The sequence below is a fragment of the Falco peregrinus genome, chromosome 3 (assembly GCF_023634155.1).
Source record: "Falco peregrinus isolate bFalPer1 chromosome 3, bFalPer1.pri, whole genome shotgun sequence".
Classification (NCBI taxonomy): domain Eukaryota; kingdom Metazoa; phylum Chordata; class Aves; order Falconiformes; family Falconidae; genus Falco; species Falco peregrinus.
Window position 1 is genome coordinate 79,121,698 of NC_073723.1, and position 19,235 is coordinate 79,140,932.

Sequence of the window (19,235 nt, forward strand, 5' to 3'; positions counted from 1 at the left end):
ATCTAATGTTTGTTTCTCTAGTGAAATGGGCCCTAGTAGCAACACACCACAGATTCAAATGAAGTTTGTGTCACATGCTTCATCATAACCATGTCTTGACTTCAGAAACATATAAACTATCTTCCTGTGGGTTTTTTAGTTTTTTTGGGGGGGGGGTTGTATGTATATTTGTTGTGTTTGTGTTTGTGAGCACATAATAAATATCTAAGATTGAAAACGATGGTGAAGTTCTCTATAGCATAGATATCTTGAGATGTCTTCCTATCACTTCCCATGGGCTAAGAGAGAGCCAGGTTCACACAGAAATAAGGAAATTCATAAAAATGTCAGTTTAAGTACATGCCATGCTAACCCAATCTAAATGCCCAATTTTTAGATTGAAAATGTGATTATTAGTGAAATTATTCTTGTTATTTACAAAGGGGTAAGACGAGGTTTTGTGGCACAGCACAAAGGGAAACCAGATGTCTTATTCCTAGCCCTGTGTTACTACCACAGATTCATCTTGTAGTATGAATTATAGGTGAATTATGAGAATGATTTCAGTTGTTATTGTCCACTCTGAATGAACAGTCTCCTTCATATAATATCTTGTTAAAAAAATGGATTTAAACTTCATTGTCATTGTCTATGGGAAAGGTCTTCTCTGCAATCATTTCTTCATCCCATTTCAGACAAAATACAAGAAAACCCTGTTATGAAAGAGATGTCTAACAAAGAGGCTGGTAACAATACCAGTTCATTTCAAAAGTAAAGAGTGGAAAAGCCACTGATTTTTTTTTTCTTTTTTGCCTCTTTTTTACATTATAGTTAGGGCAAACACAATATTCTGGCTCTTGTATGTGCTTTGACGTTGTCAGAGACGTGGCTGCATTTCATGTTCTCTGAGATTCGTTTTTGGTAACATTAAATAGCAGTGAAATCAAAGGACAAAACACAAGTGATAGTCAGCTATGGAATCCTTAGACCTCTTTATACTATGATTTTAAGGTCTCATTTAGACTTTGCTAAATCATATATATAAAACACTTAATACTGAGGTGATGGAAGCAAGTGTAACATGTACACAAAAGTACATGTTACATGCAATCTGTGGTTCATTTTTGTGCCAGGCTTCTGAACACTGGCTTGCATGGCTATTAAGGGCTTGAAAGCTCACTGATTTCTCACTACTCAGTCTTCAAGAGAGCAATGTGAACATTAGATTTGGATGATGTCACTGGCATCATTGTACATGTACATGTCAAAATTATTTGTTTACTTCCATTAATGAGACAGCACATATCTCTTACCTTTATGTGATAGGAGATGGGTCAGAATATTTATGCTCTTTGACACAAAGACAATAATAAAACCAGATGTCAAAGAAGGAGTGAGCAAGGGGAGAACATGAAAGAAGATGACAAAAAAGTATCTGTCATCTTGCCCAGAAAGAGGTGATGAGATTAACTAAGCATAATGAGCTGAAGGGGCAGGAAGACAAAGATTAAGGCTGTTAGTGAGGTAGCTTAGAAGGCTGAGAATTTCTTTGAAAGTTAGATAATTAACTTTAAGGCCACTCATTATGCGGTGAAGTCCCTTTCAAATGGAAAGCTTCTGTTCTACTGAATTTGCAGACATTGATACTGTTCCCAAGTGCTTAGACACAAAGACAGTGCCTGTCAGGAGAGAGAGAGACTATGTACATATTTAACATATCAAACCATTTGTTAAAAAATAACAAATCATCAGGAACAGCAACAGTAAATGGAAGGTAATCCCTTAACCTAGTCCAGAATGAAATTGGTTGACTTTGCATGACCTTTACTATAGAGTTAGTGTTTGATGAGTCTTTAAGAAGGAAAAGGCAGGAAGGCCATGAAAAAAATAAGTCACAGAGCTTTGTTTGAGCATCTGTTGTGGTTTGACTCCAGACAGCAACTCAGCCCCTCATGGGCACTTGCTCATTCTCGCCATGGTGGGATGCGGGAGAGAATGAGATAGGTAAAAGCAAGAAAATCACAACTTGTAGGTTGAGATAAAGATAGTTTAATAGGTAAAGCAAAAGCCACGCATGCAAGCAAAGCAAAGCAAGGAATTAATTCACTGCTTCCCATGGGCAGGCAGGTGATCAGCCATCCCTAGGAAAGCTGGGCTCCATCATGTGTAATGGTGACTTGGGAAGACAAACACTCTAAACATCCTGCCCTTTCTTCTTCTTCCTGCAGCTTTATATGCTGAGCACAGTGTCATATCATACAGAATACCCATTGACAAAATTAACTCTACCCCCGCCGAAACCAGGACAGTATTTGATACGATGAATGGATAAGGTAGATGTGACCAGTGAACATTACAGTCCCTCTGCAGAGGTGGAAAGGTGACCAATTAAAAACAAAACCAAAGCATATGGATGCAAATCAGAACTTAAATGGCTAAAGGTCCTTGACCTGGTATAGGATGCCCTGAAAGAAGAGCTGAGCAGTCCTTCACCAGGCGTCCTCCCCTTCCTGGCTGGTCATTTCTATCCCTGCACTTTCTGAAAAAAGTGTTGATACTGAATGTATGGTGGCAACCTATGGGAATGACTGCTTGTTCCTCAATGGAACCTGCTGATCTCAGAAATGAGCAGACAAAGGGTGAGATGGGGGGAGAAGGACAGTCTGCCAGAATACAGGTCTGAAGTATTCTCTGTTGAAGAAAACCTGCAAGTCTTCATCCTTCATTTTACCTGGACCTCTGGGTCATGTAACAACTTGCCTGCATGTGTTTCATGGTGGTGTTGGTTGAAGGGGACACAATGGTTGTGGCTCAGCTGAAAGGCAATCCCCCTTTACTCTGTCATGTCCTAAGAGAGGCACTTGTAGCTCTTCAGCTACTTTTCTGATGTGGCTAATGGATCTCCCTCTTTCCTGTCAGTTTTATTTAGTAGATAGTGGTTGTCTTTGCCAGCCAGCCAACCCATGTTTCTGTGACACAAGTAGTAAACATTCCTGAATACCATTAACCACAAGGGTTTGGTTGTGTGGGTTTTTTTGGTTTTTGGTTTTTGGTTTGTTTGTTTGTTTGTTTTTTTGTGAGACTGTGTATTGGGTCTGACTAGAATGGAGTTATCTTTCCCCACAGAAGCCCTCCTAGTGCTGTGCTTTGTATTTACAACTAGGATGGTGCTGATAACACAACAGTGTTTTGGCTACTGTTGTGCAGTGCTTGCTGGCCATCGAGGCTGCCTCTCCAACCTTCCTCAAGCCGAGTTTAACTCACCTCAGACTGAGAATGGTAAAACTAATCTCAGGCAATATGGCAGTTCAGACCTCTAGGATGGGTATTTTTTTTTGTTGATAAATAGTTAGTAATATTTTTTTTCAGCAGTTATATTTGCTTTTGGAGAAATATTGGAGCAACTGTACCCCATATGAAGTGCTAATGAAGGACAGTACTGCCTAGCACCATTGCAGCCCCAGCAGATGGGGTTCATCATTTATTTGTGCATGAAACTATGAATTTATTTTTCCTTTTATTGCTTTTTTTAGGCCTTGCTCAACTATTATTGGTTGTTCTCTAATATATTGTAGATGAGGGAAAGACCTCCAGTGTGCTTTAACATTGTCCAACCTGTGCTTTGGATATGTTTTCATATCTACTTATACTTTTTAAAGCTGCATAACAGTCTGATGTCTATGGTAACTCATCAGTGAAATAATATTTCAGAAAGATTTGTATTACTCGACACAATGCATCTGAAACAACAAATACATTCAGTTTTGCATTTATATGTATTTTTAAATTGGCCTACAAATTTATTTATTTTTTTGAGCTTATAAAAAACATATTTTCATGACTGAAAAATAAGTGTTACTAAACTACTGTCAGATCTCAAAAACCAACACTGCTAGTTAGGACTGTTTCAGCTGTAATGTTTTAAGTAATAACCTTTGTAATCTAAGAAGAAATCACACTGACTATGTAGAGGAATGAAGCTGGATTAATTAACATTGATAATACACAGCTGTGGGTTGGCTTCAGGGGTGTCAGGTTGCCTGATGTAGATAAGGTGCAGCTGTGGCTGGTTCTGTTAAGGGGTTGGGCAGCCAATGAAGAGAGAGCAGCTGAGGAAGAAGCAGAGAGAACAGAGAGAATGTGTGCCCTGGATGAGGAGAGACCAGGAGAAGGCAGCAGAGGGATTGGCATGAAGAGGATGCTGGTATGTGATGACAAAAGACCTTGTTGCAGCTGGCTAGTTTGGAGAGTGCTGTGACATGACTATGTTATGTGAATTTAACCCAAATAAATCAGGATCTATTTGATCATACCATAATTTCACATTTAAATATTTTCAGCTTACATGCTGCACAAAAAAGGCTGTAACCTCCAAAGGATACAAAAAGATGTGGTGGTAATTGCTATCTTTCTGCCCTGAAGAATAGTGGGAAGGCCAATCTCATGTAAGCAATGTGAATGCTACACATTTCTGAAATTTTAATACTGGACTTTAATTCAGATATAATACAGATATTTAGGACAGAGGGAAATATAAAACATATTTGCTGTTCAAAATGAATCTGTTTAAGCCATAATGAATGTCTATTTTTTTTGTATAAATTTTTGATTGAACAGTAGACAATGATTTAAAAACCTTCCTACAGGGTTCCTAGGGGTTTCATGCTATGCAAATAAACAAGTTGCCAAAAGGATAAAATGTTTGCTTGAGTCTCTTTCAAAGGTTAAATTATAGGTTCCTTGTAAATGTATCTATGAGGGAATGATGAGCCTTGTCCTTCATGATACAGGAGGAGGTCATTCCCAAGTTTACCTGCTCCGCCCCTGGCGAAATGGAAAGATCTACCAAGGTGTTTGTCTCCTGGGATCTCTGTGTGGTGCAAGACAGTAAGGCAACCTCTTCTGATTAAAAGACTTGGTTCTTGTGCCCTTTCGTGGAAAGGGTAACGCTGTCAGAGACAAGAATTGGAGAATCTTATACCCGCTGCCTCTGTATCTGATTAGATGCTGACATTTCTTCTGCTTGAAACTGGCTCAAGCATGCCAACAGCCAAATTAATTCTTTCATGCTTTATAGAAAACCTCTCATCTCATTTGTTCTACTGAATACACAGAATAACTCCATTGGAAATACACTGGTGTTTCAAAGGTTAAAAAGTTTTTAATTAATTTGATCACTATTGCTGCCTGTAACTTATGTGAATTGCCAAATGTCAGCTTGCATGGCTTCTTTGAGACTGCATCTCAGTAAAGGAATGAAAAGTGGGTAACTTAATAATGAATCGCACAGGATACGTAAATTGTGAACCAAAGTATGGACCGAAGTATGCAGACTTTGATGAGGTAGTTTGGGTTTAGGTGCAATCAATCCAAAAAGTTAATCAATTTTTCAACCAGCTGCCATGTTTGAAACAACGAGGACTTTTGTTTTGCAAAACATAAATTGGAGTGATGTCATGGACTATACAAATATGTAACAATATTTATGTGGGCTAAACAAGTTGCATGACTTCAGTAGTATAAGGATGAATGTAGGAATGTTCAAATGCATACATCTCAGGTGCCTGAAGGAAATTAATGAGTTTGTGTAGCAGCTCTGAATGAAGATGAAGAAGCCTATGTTCATGTCAGGCTTCTTAGAGGTCTGAAGTAAGGGTATGATTCACTGGCCTCCTAAAAGAGACTGTGGAACTAGGTTGGAGTTCTCACAGTGCCAGAGTTTTATGAGAAAGTCACGGATGCCAAATGTGGCTGGCCTTGTAGAGGGGCTGATCTTTCTGCTTGACAGCAACTTTCCCCTTGCATGTTTCAGGTGGGCCACAGAGTTTTTCCGTAGAAATAAAAGAAGAGAGAGAAGGGAAACTTCACAAAGTCTAGTAAGTTGGAGGCTGCTCCATATTCTATTATTGTCAACCCTATAAGGTGTATGGATAGTTTCTGCATCATAATACTGTTATTTTATTATATAATAATTTCCTTATTAAATACAATCATTATATTCTAGTTTATTATTTCAGCTGAAATACAAGTGCAAAATAATTTTCTTTATTAAGCATTTCAACTTATTTTCCATCACAGTTAAACATCATGGAGAAAATAATGTAAACTGCAATTTGTAGAGGCTGATGATTTCTTAATATAAAGGCATTAATAGAAAGCTTAACAGATTTGTAGCCACATCCCAACAAAAGGTAAAGCTTCTATAAAGTGTTCTTGAAGTAATCTTCTAAAACCTTATTTCACGTTACCTTGAACCATAAAAAATAATGCGCACTTGTCAAGAGAGGCAGTCAATAAGCCAGGAGCACTATACCACCAATAGTACCACTCTTATCATGTACTTGTCAGGTGCTAGACAGGAACAGTAACAAAATCCAAAGCATTTCCCAGGAAAACGCTGCCTAGTAAGCTGTGCTGTATTTCTACAGGGGAATATTATATTCCTTGACTACCCAAGTTTTCTGCAGATTATTGTGGTTAAAATACACTTACGGCTAGTAAATTTTTGCAGCTAGAAAGCGAATAGCTCCTTCTGCCCAACAATATTTAGTCCAGCACAGGAGGGGCACTTTTGGGCATACCCCAAGATCCTGGTCACCTTTACTTGGGATCCTGTTTCACATGAGAGCATAGTGCAGCTCCCTTCTGCATCCAGGCTTCTTTCCTACAAATGCTAGGACACAGAGGAGATGGTGCAGTACGTGCCTTTTTCTACCTCCAGCATGTAGGCAATGTGAGCATCTGAACTTGGCCATAGAAAAGAGTTTCCAGGCCTCACCATTTGGATGTAACTTTAATATTTTGCAGTCAAGTGCAAAAGTTTCACTTGAACCCAAAGCAATATCTTTATGTGCATCCAGAACCCAAAGGCAGTACTTTCATCATAAACCTGCATTATTTCAAACTGGGTGAGCATGTCCTATTCACCTCCTGTTTACTGTCTCATCTTCTGTGGCCCCAGAAATTATTTTCTAACCCCCCACTGTTGTCTCCTGATAAAAGACATAGTATGAGCAACATAAAAACATCATGAGCTCCATTTTAAATAAGGATCTCTGAACTTTGCTAATCACAAAGTGTAAGATCTATTGCACTTCAGATTTATAGGCTGTGTTAGGGTTTTTCTGATACAGGTAACAAAAGCTTTAAATTGTTGTGATTGCTATTTGTTGATATAGACAATACAGTCTCATTTTAGAAGTCTGAAAAGTTTTGCAAAGCACATGTTTAATTGCTGTGCAGACAATTCGGAGCAGAGAAGGTCCAAATAAGAATCAAGGTGTCTGTTCCTGTTACACTGAGATCAGAACTCACAGGGTCAGATTTCCTTATCCTTAGGGCAGTTTTATAGCAACATGTAAGTCCACTGATTGTTATTGGTTACTTGCTGCACTGGTTTTGGCTAGGGCAGTTAATTTTCTCAGCAGTAGCTAGTATGGGGCTCTGTTTTGGATTTGTGCTGGAAACAATGTTGATAATGCAGGGATGTTTTGGTTGCTGCTGAGCAGCTCACACAGAGCCAAGGTCTTTTCTGCTCCCCACCCACCCACCAGTGAGCAGGCTGGGGGGCATGAGAAGCTGGGAGGGGACACAGGCGGGACAGCTGACCCCGCCTGACCAAAGGGTTATTCTGTACCATGTGACACCATGCTCAGCATATAAAGCTGCAGGAAGAAGAAGCAAGGGGGGACATCAGAGCGATGGCATTTGTCTTCCTGAGTAACCATTATGCGTGCTGGAGCCCTGCTGTCCTGGGGATGGCTGAACACCTGCCTGCCCACGGGAAAGCAGTGAATTAATTCCTTGCTTTGCTTTACTTGCATGCGCGGCTTTTGCTTTACCTATTAAACTATCTTTATCTCAGCCTACAAGTTGTGATTTTCTTGCTTTTACCTTTCTCATTCTCTCCCTCATCCCACCATGGGGAGAATGAGCAAGTGCCCGTGTGGGGCTGAGTTGCTGTCTGGAGTCAAACCACATTTGTACGTGAAAGGAATGAGATGTATCTCTGTAGAGAATTTTGTAAGGCAAGGTCTTGGCTCTCCTCTACCTTGCTTGCAGACTGCTCAGACAGAAGCAGTCTGAAGTCAGTATAAAAACAGTAAAACAATCACTTTTCCACACAGCCTGAAAGCTAATCACAATGATCTGAAGTAAAAGCCAGAAGTGGCTGGGAGCCACTCATTTAAAGTGATAAAGCTTCTCTCAGAGCTTTTATTTGTGAACATTTTTTTGAAATGCAGAATGTAGCTCAAAGATTTTTAAGGAAAAGAAAAAAACCCCACCCAACCTGTAATTCCTGCTTTGCTCTGAGTAGATTTTGAAATTGAGCAGAAGAAACAAAAATCTAGATATTCACTTAATATTAACAGGTTTATTCTTTGTTTCCTTGCTAGTGAAAAAATGGTGATGTCTTATATCCAGAAATTAATCTTTGACAAAAAATAAAACTGATTTACATGTACTCCTGGATGTTCTGAAGTTTCTACAGGGATCATTTCAAAATTTCGAATAGCTAGAAATAAAAATGGGGAGTGAAGTGTTCCAATGTGATTCAGAAGGAGTGCTAACAAAAGTTGAGTGGATCAAACTCTTCTGAAGTAAATGCACGTGTCTTTATTGCCAGTGTCAACAAAACCATACAATAGAACACCAACCATTTAGTATGTCTGCCTGGAATAAAGGGACTCTGCTTTGGTTAGCCGTAACCTTTGTGCAATTTCAGTTCAGATCTGCTTTAACTTGAAAAGCTTGAACTGGAAAGGACAGATGGCTGTCTGACAGAATGACAGCAGGGTGGGATCTGACATTTTTCCAGCATGATGGCATTCAAGTTGCAGCACCTTGTCATTCAAATCTCCCTGATATTCAGCCAACGTTTGCTTTCTCATTTATTTTTCTGAGACTTTATTAAAGTTTGAACAGTGAGGTTCAGGGGGATGCCACCCGACTTTTTACCTTACCTCTTGGTGAAATCTGCTTCTGATCTCCAGTTGTCAGAAACTATACAGCCAACCACAGTCCCAATATAATGAGAGGTGATTTTCTAAATATTGCTTCAGCCCCAAATTTTGGCACAAGGAAATGGTAACTAACTTCTTAAATATTTATAATACAGCCAGAATAATTATGAAGTAAAGGAACAAGCAGATTTTTTAATGACTTTCTGCTCTGGAGAGAGAACAAAAGCTATTGAAAAGAATGCCCTTGCTAACTGTACTCTTTCCTTTTTTAGAAAAACATTAATGTCTAGGCAGTGTAGCCTGTGGTTTTGAGACTGGGGGAAGGGGCAACTGATACTTATTATTTAAATATGAGCTATCTCAAAATATAAAAAAATACAAAAGAGAAAGCCCTAAAATCAAGAGACTTATGGTATTTTGAGGATCAGTCCATAGCATTAAACCATGGTGTCACTTACGCTGTGGTAATGCCACAAAGACAGCTTTTGTCTTGTGATTAAATGTAAAACTGTCAGCTGCAGCTACTACATAAGGGTATCAGATATTGCAGTGTAGATGAGAAAGGTGCATTTAATTTTTTAAGAGCATTATTAGCCTGCTGTGGTGTATTTTTAGCCAAACTACAGAGACAGTGTTGCATCAAACTGTGTGCAGCCTAGTAGCATCTTGTACAATTCATAGTAGCTTCGTGTTATATTTCAGATGGTAGTAAGTTTCATATAAACCTTGTTCATCTCTTGCTTATAATTTTTATGAGCAGTTGTAAGAGGCTCAGACATGTGGCTTGGGTTGTAGCATCATAGATGGCCAGGTGATACTAAGTTTTGAATTCATATTTCCTCAGGCTAAGTCAATTCACCTTAAATGCTTTTATCAGTGACCACCTGAAGTTCAGACTGTGATTAACTAGAAGGTGATTAATTCAGAAACAAGAGAGAAGGGAAGCTGATGACATCAGGGAAGTATGTAAAGAAGGGTATTTTTGTCCAATTCTTTTCATGATTCCTTTGTCCTCAAAGCCAGAGAATATAATCTTCAATGGGCCTCATACAGAAATGGAACTCAAAGGAAGTTGCTCTGTGCTTTTTTGGAATTTATTTTTGTCATAAAATGTCTGATAAAAATGCATGGTTTTCTCCTTTCAGGATAGTCTGACAATGAACCAATCCTTTTTGACTTGGTATTTAGAATATTGCAGTGCACTTTGAATAGGGCAACACTTAACGAGAAGTCAAAAGCCGCATCTGCAAAACATTCAGACAGTGCCTGTTCATCTGCCAGGTGGGATGAGAGGAAATGCGTTACAGAACACCAACATTTGTATTGGCTTTCCCTTCTTTCCTGGGTACAATTCAATGGATTGCATTTGATCTAGCCCTACCGAGGATTAAAGGAGGATTAAGAGGATGAACAAGTCAGTTGGTGGAAGCTTGCCATTGATTTCAGCAAGGCCAGGATTTCACCTCCAGTGACTGCCCCCTGTAATTAGAAAAATGTGTCTCCTCTTGGGCCTGTTACAAAGAACAGGAACGAGAGGATTAAATTTTTGCAGTAAAGCAATCAAATGTCTATAAGTACCAAACTCAACAGCAGGTATGAAATCATTCCTTCCCTCCTTTATGACTGTGAATAGCAGAGAAGCCTCTGACTATGTAATTGTGCATAGGCTGGCTTGGTATGCAGGAGGGAGAGGAGCATGAGAGTGGGAAGAAGGGAGTGATGACCCTTGCAGTGAGTGCATTCACTCCACAGAGGAAACCCCAGCCCAAGTTAGTGTCTGAGTGGGAGTCCTTTCACTATAAGAAGGGCAAGTGACAGCAGATGAAATAGCCTATCTGATAAAATTGTGTGAAGGAGCTCTAGCAGAGAAGTATAAGAGAGATCAGTTATTACTAGCAACCCAAGCAGTTAACCTTTTGCTTGTAGGATGTAGCACTGCTGACCTCATGGCAGCTGCTTAATACTTGTCATCCCAGAGGCAGAGGGGCCAGAGCAACCTTCTTCTCCACTAGCGGACATGCAAGAGAGCTGTTCTCATGTAGAGTGAAGACATGGGTGCCAGGAAAATTTCATGGATGGTCCCACCTCATCCTGCTGAAGGGTAGCACCATCCTCTTCTTTTTAGTATTTTTTTATTATTATTATTATTCCCTGTATTGAGATGTCTCTGTATGGTGGCACCAAAAAACAGCTTCTGATAGTTCAGCCAATGTTTTGTCCTACTTACCCTTATCCTTCAAAACAGGATAGTATATGACCTGATATGTTGTGTTGCATTTCAATAACAGAACAGCCATGTCTTAGATTTTAGTGTTATCATATATCTCAATTATATCATATAACTTTATTACATTAAATTTGATTTTTTTAAAACTTATCACAGAAACCGAACAAGATTGGTTAAAATAAGGTGGGTTGAAATGGGATGACAGGTCCTTCTGGTCAGTTCTGGTCTAAATTTAACTGGGTTAGATTGGCAGCTTAAAGAGACTGTTCAAACCTACAGGGATTTTTCTTTTTGATGTCTCAAAAAAGAGGACAAATATTTCTGTTTATAGAGAGTACATGAAACTGTGTTTGTACCAAAGCTGGTGACAAAACTTCAAGAGACAGGTTGCACCTTGATTTAATCAGATGGGCTGGCACTATTTAACTTGTAGAGTACAGCTTTTTTTTATCTGATTGGGATAACAGTTTCATTTGGCTTTAGTTTTGTTGTGAAATGGTCACTTTCTACTTTATCTGTGTGATACTAGTGTTGTGAGGAAAAAACTTAGCAAGATGGCAGGGAAAAATACTAGCTTATTCATTTATGCCTTCCAAAGGAGTACTAGTTTAGTTTTTATTCATTAAACAACCAAAGAACCATACTTTAATTGAATATATTGATAGCTTAATTTTCTTTATTTGTGCAGTAATAAATTAAAACCTATTTTTATGCCCATTAATGGAAATGAAGGTAAATGTACTTTCAAATTCATAATGACATCTTAATTTTGTCACAGTTTTCTCTCATTGAATATGTATGAACATTTTATTTCAATGCAAAGCATTAATTAATTAATTAGAAAAGGATTATTATTCCATTGAAGACAAATATATTTGGCTTTAAAAGGAATTTTTCATCACATTATTTAAGCTCGTCTAGATACATGGTGTATGACATAACTTCTCACATGTATTTCTAACCCATTTTCTGTACACAGATTGAGAATTTTAGGTTTTTTTCCAGTCCCACTATTCTTAAATGTAATTGTATTTCATTGTAAATCTAAGTTTAATCCCTTTGTCCAATTGTGGCATTCTTTTCTTGATCCATCATATTTAAAATAAGTAAAGATGATTACTAAGGCAAGTTATGGCTGCAGGTCTGGCTGCCTCTGCCTGTGGTGCATGTTTCAACAAACTTTGACAGAGACATTTCAGACAGTGACTCTCGTGATTTCTCATAACTTTTCCAAGTGCTGATCAAGACTTAGATTAAATAAAATCTCTAGCTGGTTAAAGAGAAAGAAGGATTTCAAAAAATATAGTAATGAGAGAGAGAGGCATACACCCTCCATAACATTTAGGAATTACACAGAGAACTTCTGTATAGCTACATGAACAGCTAGCTCAGTGCATTTGAAAACCTAGTCTGCACACTAGACCTGCAAGCTCTCACGTCCCAAAGTCTCTTTCTGAGAACAAGACTAGGTCCGGATCCACAAGGGCATTTTTGCCTGACCTCAGTGGGGAAAAAAAACGCAGGTAATGTGTGTGGTAAAGGTTAGTCAAGGTGCATTGGTTTTTTAGGAGAACTTGATGGAACTTTTGGCAGTAAAGTATCTCAATATCTCGGGGGAGGCTCATGGACCTTACAGACTTTATACACAACGGGTTCTGGTTTTTTTTTTTTTAATTTTGCTAACTGTTGGGGTCACAAATATGCAGTTTCTGTGGTTTTCTCAGCCCCATTTAAGCACACACACTTTCATGAAATAGGATGAAGGCATGCACGCAATGTTGTGAACTTCACATGGTCTCATAATATTACTTTGAATCTGCTCTGCAAAATTAATCAAGTTCTTTATTTTTTCAAAGTAGCAGTGGAGGAATTTGACCTCATTTTTATGAGGTAACAGAAAACCTGCTTGTTCTTTAAGACCCTAAAGCTCAACAACTTTCATTTTCTTTCAGTTTATTTTTATAATGTGTGAGTGAAGAAGGGGAAAAAGCACCCTGAAAAAATTTGGAGATTAAATTAGTAATGTAAAGACAACTTTTTTATGGCACTTAAAAGTGCAGGAGTCAAGAGGTGTGAGACGAGGAAGAAAACAGCTGTATCTATTTCTTAAGGACTGTCCCTCTAAATACCATGGGAGCTGTGAGAATGGAACCGCAATAAAAACAGGCCTTCAGCACGTAATTCTTTGTCTTGTTCACTGACATCAGGAGAAAATAGCCAGCACACTGTGTGGCAAATATGTTAAAAACTCCAACAAAATCACAGTAGACAAATGCATTACAGGGCAGGAAGTTATTTGAGTTGTACATTACAAGGCAATACTGTGGAAAAAAATGCTATTGTATTTCTCATCCAGTCACATAATCCCCTGCTACTGGCAATACTAACAAGTAATGCTGGAGTCTTTACAAAAATCCATCCTGTACTTTCCTGGATCTTGCTCGCTTCCACAAGTAGTTGCATGCTAAGACAAGTCAGAGGATCCTGACATGCCTCTGTGAAAGTCTCAAAGTCACAGCTCCGTAAGAAAGCTAATAAATTGCAGTAAAACATGAAAATAGCTCCATCTGAATACTCTTAATATAATAAATCTAATGAGCTCTGGGTTTTTTTTTTTTTTGGAGCGTGATGTCATCAGAACCCTTCAACAGAATTATTTTGCTGTATCTCATCTATTATTCTATATATTAACAGAGAAACAGCTGTCATTCTGATTAATGTCCTGAGGGCATTCAAAATAATGGCATGTGAAAGTGTAGCCAAAAATACTTGGCATCAGCCACAACTCATTACCGGAGTTCAGCATCCTGATCAACATTTAATGAATTATGATCATTTTTAAGTGACCATTTATCATCTCATATTGACTGGCACTTTAAATCTTTGACAGAATAGCAAAACAGACCTAATTGCAATTGTTGCCGAAGTCTATCTAAGACCGAAGACCCTTCTACCTCATGAACAATCCAACCGCAGCATTCAAAATATAGCAAACTCTGACAGGTACTGACCCCCGCCCAGAGGACTGTTCTAACTTTTGTTGCTCTAAGTATAGGAATGATACCAAACTACAAAATGGAAGTGTTAGAAACTTCATTTTGCTAATATTCAGCATTTTTGTATGATAGAAATAATGTAAATTTGGCAGGCAATGAGATCAGCTTCCCCACTAAAAATAGATCATTTCTTTCCAGACAATATCCTATTGACTTTACTGAGGCATTCTCTCCTCAATTTGAATTTCTCTTCTGTCCTTCCTTTCATATTCATGCCTTCTTTATTCATATGCAACATCAAAATTCTGTTTGATTTTATGACCTCAGTGTGGTTTGTTTTACGACAGCTGGATTCCAGAGTCTACTGCTGTCATTGAAATAGGATTTTGATAAAAATGGGGGCTCACCTCTTTGCAGAAGTTTTTTGAAACACTCAAGTACAGGAATTTAGACTTGGAATAAATACTTGCAAACCCATACAGCACTTGTTTTTGTCCAGGTCTATAGCCTATAATACTAGATTAAGACTAGACAGACACCTCAGTACAGATATAATGGTCCAAAGGCTCTTACACTAGCTCATGACATGGTAGTGATTTTTATTTATATTACTTGTATATATATCATAAAACTTATTCATTAAAAAGTTTAGAGTTTATATCTTACAGCAAGTCTCTGAAACTTGCAATGTGTTGATGGCAATGATTTTTATAGCACTATTTATGGTTATGAACAATCTAAGTCCTATCCAAATTCCAGTGTAGTCATACTATGCATACCCTCCTTGAATCCTAAAATAGCTTTTTTCTAATGCAATATCTGAAGCTCATTCTTCATTGGTCCCAATGGAACTAATCCAAAAAGTGTTTAATTTACATATTTCCTTAACAATATTGCCAGCAAAACCATAACCTTCCTACAAGGAAGTCTTTACAAAAACTTAAAATGTGCAAGAGAAGAGACTGATATATACTGTAAAGAACTGTGTATTTATTTGCATAGCTTTTAAAAGCATAGGAAACACCATTCAAGATGGAACAGACTAGCCAAAAAAGCCTGCCTGAGTGGAGAGTAAAAGAGAGGAAAACCAGCTATAATTCCTCTGATGCCCTGCTGCCAGTAATATGCACTTTAAGAACATACTTGTTTATAGGAGACATCATTGGTTTCTTCTTTCCTGAATTTGTATTACTACCATTTAAAATCATCTAAATGATTGGAATCCATAATATCTTTTGGCAATGAGTTTTCATGAAACAATTAAAAATAGCTGAAAAAAAACCCCTTTTCTTTGTTTGCAACTTGACGCATCATCACTTCACGTGATGCCCCCTTCTTCCTGCATTGTGTGGACAGTGATTAATGCTTAACTTCTCTTCATCGTCTTTATACTGTTTGTAATTTTATAGTCCTTTTACCTTCTTTTTCCTTAATTGTTCTTTTCCAGACAGACCTTTACAGGCATATTTGCTGTTATTGCTATTCCCTTAGCTTGAATGTGTTTGTTTGGATGCAACAGAACAGTCTGGAAACTGTTCACTATGTGCAGGTTAGAAATACATGAGAGAATTTCTTGACACTGGACTGTCTTTTTTTGTCCTATGAGCCATCAAAGCTAAGTTGTGGCTCTGTAATCTACTATTGGATTTGACATTGTACAACTGTTACTGCCGTCTACTGCACTGTGAAGTTCTTTCTCGTTAAAGGCATACATCACTGTCAAACTGAGTAGGCTGCCATAGATTTGTTAAGATATCCATTACGGCTTATTACATGGAAAAGCATGTGGGCCATAATGTTTTATTCAGCAAAATTATCTCACAGGTACCTGGGGTTTGAACAAGGTGCTTAAAGAGGAAGGTTTGCTTGCTGACAAATATTCTTCCTTTTTTTGTGTGCATTAAATTAATGGGAACCATATGGTGAAGTACAGAAAAAAACATGTGTTAATATCCCTTGCTAACTACAGCCACCTGTTATAATGGCCAGACTAATAGAAGGCCTGTTGGTGGTTGCTATTAACATACTCAGAGCCATTCTCAGCTTTTTTTGGCAGTCGTATAAAATTGTGTATCAGTTCCATCAAAATTGAAAATCCTATGGCTAGTTGTTTTACAGATCCTGAAGGCCAATATGGGGCAGCTATACATAACCTTTCCTACTTAAAAATCTGCTTTTGTTTTCAACAACCTTATAACAAAGTACAGTCTGGTTTTGTGTTTATATGCCACTCAGCCTAAGAGGCTCGTGTCCACCAATTCCCAAGTTCTCACATGAATGTGTCATTGTGGGGTGTGGGGTTTTTTCCCACTACCATTTTATTTAGTCTTCTTCTCATTCTCTGTGCCCTATTAGCTGAGGTCATGCCTTAGCTGACTTGATTCTCTAATTTCAGTTGTTTGTCAACATGCCTAAAAGCAATACAAGTGGATCGACTGGTAGATTAATAATTGGGACCTATTGAAAATGTGAACTCATCCTTTATAATCACATCTGTTTCATCAGTCTTGTTTTTTTGTGATAAACAGGCTGCAAAATAGTTGTGTGAAATGAGTTTCATGTACTAGTTAACCCCTACTGTTAATACAAGAAATGCGTTCTGCCATATGTATTTAAAACAGTAATAATGCTTCCCTACCAGATTTTAAAGTCACAGGAGTGAACCTGTGAATGAAAAGGGCAAAACCAGCTTATAACACCTCTGTATCTGCTTGGTTGCCTCTGCTCCTTAAAGACCCACCAAAATGTATTTTGAAAGAAAAGCAACAAGCTAAGAACTGTTAAAACTAGCAGGGTCAAGGGTATGGTTGGTTTATAGCCTTTCCAGTCACTGAATTGCTTCCCAGACACTACACCCAGTGAGCAGCAGCAGTTAGTGCCATAATCAGGAAAGGAGCATTCCAGTCACTGTACTGGATCCAGCTGAAGCATAGAGGAGATTGGAAACATCCTGAGTGTCTTGAGGAGATGTTAGCTCTGTAGATTGCATGGTAAAAGTGTATTCTTAGGCCTCAAGCCAGGAAAGTATGCCCTTTCATGAAGAACAACATGAAACACACTCACTCCTAAGAATCTACTGCTGCACTTCTGGAGGTGAAAAACATGTCACCATTGACCTAACCCAGTGTGGCTGTACTTATGAGTCCTGCCCCATGCTCTGGTCTTCAAGAGCACAGTTTCCCATACATTTAATGACTGATATTGAGGTTAGCCCATTAGTTTCTTAAAAAATTATTTCACGATACTGCTCTCACAGATTATTTGACTTACTGAAGTATGACAGTTCTTTAGAAGATTTTAGGGAAAGGAACATTTGTCCTATTCAATGTATATCAGAGAATAAGCCTGCACCTAATGACCAATCAGTTCAAAATCTGGAGCTCAGGATACGATGCCACTTAATCATCATGTATAATAAATATTGTCACAAATATTGCTTAAATTTTATTTTTTTAAATGCTGGAAGAGTAGAGAAGCATGAGCTGGCAGAGTGGGGCTGGCAATTCTGCACAGGTGCCCAGAAGCCCTGAGCAAATTGGCCAGTTCAGGTTTGGAAGCCCCATAATGTCATTTTGATCAAACTGAACCTCATTAGTTAAACCCATAAAAGAACACACAGAGGAGGCAGGGAATTTCTTGTGGCAGTCCCAGCTTTATGAAATATTTATCCATTTTACATTGGCTTTAAGAAAGAGCACAGAGACATTTAGGGAAAAAGACAGGAATCTAGGTTTTCTGTCTCCAGTCATCTCTTTTCACTTTGAAATTTGAGCGTTTTTCTGCCTCATAACTTCCATTGGCTGGAGAAGTTGTATTTTCAGTGAGACTTGTGGTGAGGTATTTTTCTGGATAAACAGGAGTTAACCCTGGTGTTAAGAAGTTTTTTGAGTTTGTTTTTTATGTGAACGTGGATAGCTTTTGGACAGAATTACCGATGGATATTTAACTGTGTTGGAGATAGTTTTGTTCATTTTTTCAGCATTAATTATTGGCTTCCTTTGTTGTTCTCTTCTGCATGCTGGAGAGTGCAGGTATCTTTTCTTGGCATGTAATTCTTGCCTTTTAGTATACAGAAGTGTTAGATGCTTGACTCAGGCACATGAAATCCACTCAGTAACTAATATCCCTGGGCTATGACCTCATTTCTTTATAATGAACATCCTGGGCTATGACCAAAGCATTGTCCCTCTGTACATACCAGTACTATTTTCATACTTTAGAGAGTTATTATGACTATGAATACACTCAAGATTGTGAATTGCTAAGATAATAACAGGAACTGCATAATAGAATGCGTATCTAGCAGAGAACTGGATGAAATTATTTGGCAGTATTTTTTTTCAAATAAGAAAAATAAATTAACACATCTTTGGTGACACTGAAATATTTTCTGAATTAATTTCAAGTCATTGAAGTGTTTGTATTGTAGAAAAATGCAAAGTAGAAAAAGTCAAATTTTTCATTTTGACATTCCCAGCTTGAATGTCTAATTTACTTCTAAGGTGAAAAATAGTCTTTTATCTTCCAAAAGTTTCAGTACTGTTTGAACCAAAACAAAAGGTAACAGACAAACTATCATCTTAATCTGAAACAAATTTTGGTTTTGTTTTGGTGTTTTTTTCTCCAGCTTCTCAATTTTCCATATTTTCTAAGAAAGGTAATTTTTTCCAGTTATGTGCAAATTTTTTTCCCAGTTGTTTTTTTCAGAACTGCTAGGGAACAAAAGCATATCATGTATACTGAATCCTACTCTGTAACTGACATCGTCTGACAGTTGTGTTGTGTAATGTGCTGTCCTTAAGGTCTATTACTTTATCTGTTTTCAAGCATGTGTATTTAATACAATGACAGAAAAATTGCTAAGGACAGGTAATTAAGAAGTGTAGAGTAAAATGTCACCCTTCTCATGAGACTTAGTAATGTTATATTCCTGCTTCAAGCCAAAATCCCTAAGGAGAACTCAATTTAAGACAATTATAAGCAGAATTATGTATAACTATAACTGACTTCCTAAGATAGTTTATCAACATTTATCAAGATACAACAAATATATTAGACAGCAGTATTATA